This window comes from Aquarana catesbeiana, linkage group LG06 (genome assembly GCF_042186555.1).
Source record: "Aquarana catesbeiana isolate 2022-GZ linkage group LG06, ASM4218655v1, whole genome shotgun sequence".
NCBI classification, from domain to species: Eukaryota; Metazoa; Chordata; class Amphibia; order Anura; family Ranidae; genus Aquarana; species Aquarana catesbeiana.
This window is the reverse complement of record NC_133329.1, coordinates 36,851,425-36,861,701: the sequence shown is the minus strand read 5'-3', so window position 1 is coordinate 36,861,701 and position 10,277 is coordinate 36,851,425. Positions and strand designations below refer to the sequence as shown.

General features: G+C 46.6%; 1 protein-coding gene across 3 annotated transcripts in view; it reads left to right on the top strand.

Moving 5' to 3' along the window:
- Positions 1–372: 372 nt before the first annotated feature.
- The window catches only part of LOC141148306 (guanylate-binding protein 6-like), a 128,278-nt gene continuing 118,373 nt past the window's right edge, over positions 373–10,277 (top strand). For 2 of the 3 annotated variants that reach the window (XM_073635610.1, XM_073635609.1), the window contains exon 1: positions 374–557. The gene's annotated coding sequence lies outside the window, so the exon portion shown is untranslated. Of the gene's footprint in view, positions 558–10,277 lie in introns of all 3 variants that reach the window. The other variant, XM_073635608.1, reaches the window with a different exon arrangement.

Sequence of the window (10,277 nt, the reverse complement as noted above, 5' to 3'; positions counted from 1 at the left end):
GCACGCGTGAACGGGCGCACGCGGGAGCGCGCCAGCGCCCCCCCCAGTGGGAAATTCAGCTGAACTGCTCTAGAAAAGCCTCTCGTGCACCTACGTGCACGCAAGTTAGCCCGATGACCACCGACATGTCCCTGACAGGTACTGTGAAGAGTCCATACATACAGAATAAGAACAGATACTGAGAATTACACCCGACATACAGGACAAGAGAAATGGTAATGTGTAGAATTATAGCCTGCATATATTTTTTTCCCAGTTTACAGAACTCTGCCTTTCTAGAAGCAGACTGCTGAATAGTTTCTTGTACCAGGCGCTTTCAGACAGGCGGCTGCTCCCTGGGTTACACTGAACACAGAACACATTATTTAGATTGAACATTTTCCAGCAGAGCAGAGAGTAAATAGTGTAACAGAAAGCAACAGACCATTTTTTTTTTCCAGAAATTGCTCTCTCCCTGGAAAGCCTGCCCCTGTATGTGTTCTGTTATACAACTGGTATCGTGGTGTTTCAGCAGACATACTGCCAAAAGCCAATTCTCCATCTTCATGGAATAAAAGGTATTTAAAATGTTATATTTTTCTTTATTGTGAATGCTCTGCCTATATGTCACGTACTTGGTAGGTGGAGCCCGGAATGCAGAGAATGGCCTCTCGTATGCCTCTGATTTAAGAACCCCTGAAGGTGTGAACAGGGACTCGAAAGTACAGAGGGGCACAAGTGCCTGACTGGAACACTGAAGTAGAAGGCAGGATCCTGTAGTCAGCAGGGAGGTGCACTGTAGTCCTGTAGCAGGTTGCAGACAGCAGGGTGGTGCACTGTAGTACTGTAGCAGGATGCAGATAGCAGGGAGGTGCACTGTAGTCCTGTAGCAGGATGCAGATAGCAGGGAGGTGCACTGTAGTCCTGTAGCAGGTTGCAGACAGCAGGGAGGTGCACTGTAGTACTGTAGCAGGATGCAGATAGCAGGGAGGTGCACTGTAGTCCTGTAGCAGGTTGCAGACAGCAGGGAGGTGCACTGTAGTACTGTAGCAGGATGCAGATAGCAGGGAGGTGCACTGTAGTCCTGTAGCAGGTTGCAGACAGCAAGGAGGTGCAGGTCAAGGTACTGGCGGGCAGATCAGGTACAGAAGGGCAAACCAAGAGAATAGTCAGAGTCCAAGCCAAGATCGGGGCGGGCAGCAAGCAGGTAAGTCAGGAACAAGCCAAGTAAGTACTGGATACAGGAAAACTGGTAACAAGGTAGCAGGGGTCTCAGGAAACGCTGTAGACCGGACAGCAAGGCAGCATTGAAACAGTCTTCTTTAAATAGCCTATCTTTGGCGCCAAGTGGCGCTATTGCGCATGCGCGTACGTTTGTTAGCACTATTAGCGCTATTGGCGCTATTGCGTGTGCGCCAGTGCCGGATGGCGCTTCTATGCACAGGCATTCGTTTAACCCTCAATCTGCTGGGAAAACTGCAAGAGGGCTTTTCCTGACACTATATCTACTACAAATACATATATTAAAAGCCTTGTTGGTGCTATAAGTAGGTGGTACACCCTGGGGTGTATTTCTTAAAAATCTGCATTTCTATTTGTTCTGGTGAAACTGCAAGTACATTCCTTTTGTATGATATACCAAGATGTTGTGAGAATGTGCCAAATTCAGATGTTCTTATTGTATTTTTCTCTATTGGTGGAATGTTCTTATTGTATTTTCTCTTCTGGGTCAATGTCCTTATATTTTCTCTCCTGGATCAATGTTTTTATATTTTCTCTTCTGGGTCAATATCCTTATATTTTCTCTTCTGGAACAATGTTCTTATATTTTCTCTTCTGGGTCATTATCCTTATATTTTCTGTCCTGGGTCAATGTCCTTTATATTTTCTCTCCTGGATCATTGTTCTTATATTTTCTCTCCTGGGTCAATATCCTTATATTTTCTCTCCTTGAACAATGTTCTTATATTTTCTCTTCTGGGTCAATATCCTTATATTTTCTCTTCGGTGTCAATGTTCTTATATTTCCTCTTCTGTGTCAATGTTCTTATATTTCCTCTTCTGGGTCAATGTTCTTATATTTCCTCTTCTGGGTCAATGTTCTTATATTTCCTCTTCTGGGTCAATGTTCTTATATTTCCTCTTCTGGGTCAATGTTCTTATATTTCCTCTTCTGGGTCAATGTCCTTATATTTTCTTTCCTGGATCAATGTCCTTATATTTTCTCTCCTGGATCAATGTCCTTATATTTTCTCTACTGGGTTAATGTTCTTATATTTTCTCTCCTGGATCAATGTCCTTATATTTTCTCTACTGGGTTAATGTTCTTATATTTTCATTTCTGAATCAATATCCTTTATAATATTTTCTCTCCTGGTTCAATTTTCTTATAGTCATTTCTCCTCTGGTTTTAATGTGTTTGTAGCATTTTCTCTTTTGGTCAAAGGTTCTTAGGCTATACTTTTTAGGATGTATAAACCCGGCAAATATACAACTGTATACCAGCATTCGCTCTGCTCCTTAGCCCTATGTTTAGGCCTTCTACACACGGATGTAATAATTCACTGATGTTTATATGCAGGATCTTGCTGTCAGAAATCCTCACAATCATTCTCAGTGACTTTAAAATTCCTGTTAATACTGCTTCTTCTAAACTTCTTAGTCTAACCTCCTCCTTTGAGATGAAGCAATGGGTACAGGCTTCTACTCACTCTGTTAGCAATATCCTTGACCTTGTTTTCTCCTTCCTATGCACTCCATGTTTCTTCCCTCCTATGCATTCCATGCTTCCTCCCCAACAATCCTTTTCCTTTCTCTTATCACTACCTTATTAATTTCACTCTCTCGCTCTCCTCCACCTCCTCTACCTCCAACTGCCTAACAGTTACCCGTAGAAACCTTCGGCATCTCAACCCTTCTCTTTCTACTCTGCTGCTGACCACCTCTATAACAAAATCTCATCCCTGTCCTGCTCCAACCTAGCCACTTCTGTCTACAACAGTTCACTGTCATCCTCCCTAAACAAACTCGCCCCCCTTACTATGGCACAGAATCAGGTCCCAACCCCTACAACCTTGGCAAACAGATGACACCAGAAGTCTGAAAAAACATAGCCACACACTGTCCATAATGTCCTTTATAAATGTCCAAATGTCTAAAGGATAATGTTCCACACTGTCTAAAAATAATGCCCCAAATGTTCACAAAATAATCTTCCATGATATCCATAAATAACATCCAAAATGTCCGCAAAATAATGTTCTAAATGTCCAAATACAATGTCCAAAAAATAATGTTCCATAATGCCCAAATATAACATCCCAAATCTAAAAAAAACCTTTCATGATGTCCAAAAAATAATGTCCCAGATGTCCAAAAAATAACATCCCACAATATCTATGGGCTATCTATGGACATAATGTAACAAATATCTAGAAACTAATGTCCAAAAATAGGCCCCTTTCACACGGGGCTGACTCCACCAGGAGTCTACCTGCTCAGTGGGGAATTTGTCCGCTGATCCCCACTAAGCAGGCATATGGCTGGTCTGTGTCTGCTCCGCTTATGCAGAACGGACACAGACACAACCTGTTCTCCTCTATGGGCAGTCGGATGTAAATGGACTGCCTGTAAGTTTATACCCAACTGCCATCTGATCCACTAAACCAGTAACCTCCAAACTGTGGCCCATGAGCCAGATGTGGCCCTTTGCTTGCCCTTATCTGGCCCTTGGAAATTCCTCCCACATATATGAAGCGCTATTCCTCCCACTGATATCAAATACTAAATATTAATTATTTCACTGAAAATAATGATGGGGCACTATTCCTCCCACTAATACCAATGATGGAGCACTATTTCTCCCAGTGACACCAATGATAGGGCACTATTCCTCCCACTGATACCAATGATGGGGCACTATTCCTCCCAATGACACCAATGATGGGGCACTACTCCTCCCACTGACACCAAAGATGGGGCACTATTCCTCCCATTGACACCAATGATGGGGCACTATTCCTTCCACTGACACCAATGATGGGGCACTATTCCTCCCACTGACACCAATGATGGGGCACTATTCCTCCCATTGACACCAATGATGGGGCACTATTGATCTTTTATTAAAAAGATTCAAGCAACCAATTTTATACAAAAGTAAAAAAACAAAACCATAGTACAAAACTTCAACAGAAATCCAAGGAATACACATCCATGTTCAGAATATATACAATATATACATAATCCACTACCAAAATTATTTACATAAAGCAGCAGAGAGGGCCTAAGAGGCACAACCCATCACCTATGTACGCAGCCATTTATCAAAAATGAATCCCAAAAAAAATAATAATCTAGGGTGATAAGAGACAGACAGCCACACCCGGGAAAGAGACTCCTGGCAGTCAGGGAGGCTTGAAACCCCTCCACGCCTTCAACCAAGCCCCCTGACTCCGCTTGTCTCTCTCAAGTACCCGAATCTTCTCCACCTCATGCAGAATGTCATACACCACCACCTGAACAGGAAGGATTTTATGCCGAATGCTGACCTGACACCGTGCGTTCCAAGTGAAATAACGGACTACTAGGCCAACTAGAAAAAGTGTATCTAAACAAAAACCACCACCAGTATTGAATGCTCCGTACACCCACTCAGCATAACCCAGCCTGGAGAGGAAAGGAACACCGAGGGCCCGCCCCACCTGTTTGTACACCTCTATGTTAAAGGGGCAATGAAGCAGAAAATGGTCCATAGTCTCCTCCTCACCTGCACACTCCTCCCGAGGACAGCTACGATCCACCCCACTGCGGAATTTCAAATTGCCCCTAACATAGAGCCTCCCATGGAAGCACAACCAGGCCAGATCCCTGAATTTAGGGGGTACTCTGTCCAAATTAATAAGTCTTAACCCTGCCCTCAAAACTGGGCCTGGGCAATCCCTTAAGGCCAATGGGTCATGAAAGACTTCGCTCAAGACTCGGCTCATAAGGACTTTCCTCGGAACCGATCTGAGATCTTCAGCCGACAATCGCCACTGCCGTAGTAACTTCAGGCACGGAGCGACATAGGCTGGTAGCTGACCACGATGACCCCTGAGATTCTTCACTTGGCCACCTTCTTCCCAAAGTCGTAGAAAAGGCCTAAACCAAGATCTAAATATGCCTGCCCATCCAGGAGGTTCCACTGCAAGCATATTACCAATATTAAACTTGAGAAAAAGCAGTGAAAAGAAAAGAACTGGGTTGACCATACCTAAGCCACCCTCCCTCCTGGATAGATAGGTGACATTCCTCTTGATGGGGTTCAGTCTGTTCCCCCACAACATCTGGAAGAACACACTACTGACCCTAGCATAGAGAGACACTGGCAAGATGCAGACAAAGCTGACATACAAGAAGATCGGAATCAGGTAAGGCTTAATCAGATCAACCCTTTCCCTCATAGATAACTTCCATCTCTTCCAGCTGACCACCTTAGTATTGGCAATTTCCAGTCTGCCTTCCCAGTTTTTGAGGCCATAATCGCCAGGTCCAAATTCAATGCCTAGAATCTTAATTCTTTCCTGGGGCACTGGAAAGGTGTCCGGGAGATCAAAACCCTCACCTTCCTTTCCCATCCAGAAAACTTCAGTCTTTTCCTGATTGATCTTGGAGCCTGATGCTTCAGAATACCATGATGTCAGAGAGACCACCTCCTCTGCTTCATCCGCCCCAGTGACAATCACGGACACATCGTCCGCATAGGCAACAACCCTCAAAGGCGGCTCACCTGGGAGCCCCACTGGCACCCCACACAACATGCCGCTCTCTAGCCTCCTGATGAAGGGGTCGATTACAAACACATAGAGCAGGGGACTCAGGGGACAACCCTGGCGCACCCCGGAGCCAACCTCAAAGGACTGCCCAACCCAACCATTAACAAAAGGAAAGCTTTCTGCCCCCTTATACAAGACTTTTAACCAATTGACAAAACCACCCGGCAGACCGTACTTACTAAGGAGCAACCACAGGTACTCATGGTTAACACGATCAAAAGCTTTTGCCTGATCCAATGTCAGCAAATACTTTCCCCAGCCTGCAGCCCTGCATCGCTCCAAGGCCTCCCGGACAGCTAAAACTGCTGTGAAGGTGAACCTACCCTGGACCGAACAGTGCTGATGGCGAGAAAGCAAAGACTCTGCTACTGACGATAGGCGCCAGAAAATGATCTTTGCCAGTATCTTTCTATCGACATTAAGAAGGCTGATGGGGTGCCAATTCTCAATCATCGAAGGATCTTTACCCTTTGAAAGAAGAATCACAGCTGAGTGCCTCATGGAAGGGGGAAGTACCCCCTCTGCAAGGCAACTGTTAAAAACCTCTACCAAATGTGGGGCCAGAATAGGCTTAAAAGCTTTGTAAAACTCAGCTGTCAAGCCATCCGGTCCAGGTGACTTTTTGATGGCAAGCTGTTCAATTGCTCTCATCACCTCTTCAACTGTGATCTCCTCTGTCAAATTCATCAATGGGACATCTTCATCATTTAGACCTGGAGTAGAGTCCAAAAAGCTTTCCATCTTGTCACGGCCAAGCTCTTTCCTCCCAAGAAGGTCAGAATAAAAGGACCTCACGACCTCCAGAATCCCTGACCTGGACTTTGTCAAGGAACCTGTACTGTCCTTAAGGCCAACGACCGTTTTAACAGCTACACCTTGTTTGCAGTTCTGGTAAGGGTCAGGCGAGTGGTACTTCCCATAGTCCCTCTCCAGAACCAAAGAGGCATGCCGGTCATATTGACACTTCCTGAGAAGGAGTTTCACTTCGGAGATTGCCCCAGGATCTCCTCCTCTCGAGACAAGAATATCCAGCTTCCTCCGTAAACGTTGGTAGGTCATGTATTTATGAAACTGTTTTCTATTGGCTAGGCCCCTGAAGAATCCAGCGATCCTCTTTTTGGTCAGCTCCCACCACTCAGCCTTGCTGCTACAAAAGTCCAGGATGGTCACCTGTGCCTGAAAGAATTCCTCAAAGGATTGTCTAACATGTTCTTCCTTGAGTAGAGTCGAATTCAATCTCCAGATGCCCTTACCCCTCTGAGGGGCGTCTGAAGCATTCAGGACCACAGATAGCATACAGTGATCAGAGAACTCTACTGCCTGCACCACTGGGGGTGAGAAAGCAGAGGTCTCCTTAAAAAAAAAAACCTATCTATTCTACTCTGACTATTACCTCGATGAAAGGTGAACCCAGTGTCATCCGGGAGGTGCTTAATGTGCACATCCACAAGACCAGCATCCCTAACCATACTATTTAAAAAAACGCTATCATATCCCAGCCTGTCCTTGAAGTCCTTCCTGTCCTTGGGCCTAGTTACTGTATTAAAGTCACCTCCAAAGACCACTTGCCGGGATGTAAAAAGAAATGGCTTGATCCTTGTAAAAAAGCATTTCCTGTCCCACTTTGTGTGCGGCCCATAAACATTAATTAGGCGCAGGTCCTGCCCTCCCACAAGGACGTCTAAGACCATACATCTCCCAATCTCCACCTCAATAACCCGCCGGACAGTTACCATGCCGGTTTTAAACAACACCGCCACACCGCCGTAAGGCTCGGCCGCAAGAGACCAGTAAGATGGACCATACCTCCACTCTCTCTTGGCCATATGAATATCTGCCAAGGAGGTGAGCCTAGTCTCTTGCAAAAATAAAATTTCAGCATCTAATTGGCTGAACAAAAAGAAGGCCATAGAACGAGCTCTTACTGACTTAATGCTGGCGACATTTATTGTCACCACTTTTAACGGAGAGGGAACCGCCATTTGGGTTATTGGGTGGATTGCTTCTTAGCTCCCCTCTGCTGCTCATCACCAGATGCCTCTCTCTTTCTTGAGGCCGCCTCAAACTCCATTTCGGAATCAGAACTTCGCTCCGAAGAAGCTCCAGATGAAGAGATATCCCAATTAGAGGACCTATAACGGTTGGAGACAGGCACTGGAGCCTGTTCCGTCCTCACCACCTGCTTCTTCCGCTTCCCAACCTTCCTTCTCTCCTCCAGGTACTGCAGGTCAGCTTCAGAGATGCCCTCATCTCTTACTTTTTTCTGTGAAGTCTTTCCACAAGACTTCTTTACAGAGGAAGAAGCAACCTTTTTAGTACATGTTACCACTCCTGGTGGGGGGGGGTGCTCCCTTTGAGTCAGACTTAGGAGGAGTAGACTCCTGGGGGGGAACTGACTCGGGGGGCACAGACTTGGAAGGTTCTGACACATGAGGAGAGGGTACAGTAGGCTGGGGGGAGACAGATACAGATACAGAAGGAATACTTACAGACACAGGAGGGGTGGCCACAGGAACTGGGGAGGGATCCTGATCAGGACCAGGGGAGTCAGTCACCGCAGAGGAGGATGGTACACCAGGGGCCTCACCCTCCATCCTGTCCAGCCTTGACATGTCATCAATTACCTCCTTCTCCATATTGTGCCAGGCTTCAGGACATCTGCTGTAGGGGTGGCCAAGGCGCAGGCACAGGTTGCACCTGATCATCTCGGTGCAGTCCTTGGCCATATGACCCTGACCCCGACACACTGAACATATCAAGGCTAAACAGGAGGAGCTCAAATGCCCCTTTTCTCCACAGCGGTGACACAGCTTCGGCTGACCAGGGTAGAAAATAGTCATCCTATCCCTCCCTATAAAAGCTGAGGAGGGCAGGTGACGGACAACATTCCCATCCCTGGCCAACCTGACTGTAACCGACCAACACCCAGTCCAGATGTTACGCTCATCAAGTATTTTATCGGGCTTAGTCAATACCTCACCATAATTCTTTAACCAGACCTCTAAATCTCGAGCAGGAACACTCTCATTAGTGAGAATAATTGTGATTTTTTTCACTGTAGACCTTTGTGAAACTGCAACTGGGGTCAGACCTTCCCATTCGGGTCTTGACCTGCACCGAGCCTCATATCTCTCCCAGAACAGGTCAAGACCCTCTGGCCTGGTGAAACTGATGGTATAATCCCGTGTCCCAGCAACATGTATTAGGGCATACAGATCGCTTGCCCCAAAACCCATCTCCAAAATCATGTCCACCACTGCACGCCATGCTGGAGGGATTGCACCACCTTCCGATTTAAGAATCACTACATTTCGTCTCAGACCCCCAGCAGAAGCCAGAGACCCAAGACCAGATCCTGGGGTGCTCAAGGTGATAGGTCGCAGGGGGAAAACCCTCTTGGGGGCGGAGCTACCAGGAGCAGAGCGTACCACCTGAGCAAATGTAGGCTTATCAGGGCCAAGGCCCCACACTTATGTAACATTAGTCTGTACATTACAATTATTATTATTATCTGCTGGAATGGAGTTGGTAGGACTGTCCATCACACTTGTGCTGGGAAGATTTTTATCAGTCACACAAACATTCACATTCCCATCAGGAATAGTCACAGTTTCTGATGTAATACCAGCTGTCTCCTGAAGCTGTGCTGTAGAGTCTTCAGCAGCTGTGGGGCAAACAACTTTAGACTCAGCTAAAGGGAGGTTAATTGGTTCTGTTGAATCTTGTAGTTCCTCTGCAGGAATGTCATTTTTTAAATGCATTTTTTGCTGCACTGCAGCATCAGCAGGCACAGCATTGCTACACATGGGATTAGCAGCCTGATTGTCACTGGGCACATTGTCAGTATCAGTCACAGTGTTCACAAAAACAGTTTTATGAACCACATGAGGCTTGACAGGCTTTACCTTGTCAGGCACATTATCAGCAATGTCCTCCTCATGAAATACCAACTGATCACCCCACATAGGAGACTCCATTGCTTGGATTACCCTGAGCATGCCTCCTGAGTCCTGGGAAGGCATGGGGCTGCTTACCTCTCCCTGAGGGGGCAGGGGGTCTGAACTGGGGGTCTCCTCCTCCACCTCCATTTTTGTCATCCTGGCAAACCTTCGGTCATTGCAGAATTTTTCCTTAAAAGGACCATCTCTGCCTTCCATCATGGCCACAATGGTTTCTTGGTGTTCCACCCGGACCTTGGCCAGTTGGATCTCCGGATCCATGGATCCACGTCTCTGGCTATGCAAGCCCTCACGCTGCCTTCTCAAGCGCTTCAGCTCCGCTCTCAGTTTATAGAGTTTGTCTCTCTCCCTATTCAGGACCTTAATCCCGGCCACCACTCGCTCCTGAATTGCCTCTGAGCCTTCATTCTCACCAGGGGCAGAGAGATCACAAGCCATGGTTTGCACAGGGGCAGGCATGTCACCTGATGGGCCAGGAGATGGCTGGGAGCTTCCAGCAGGAGAGGCCCTGCTGGCCTCCATG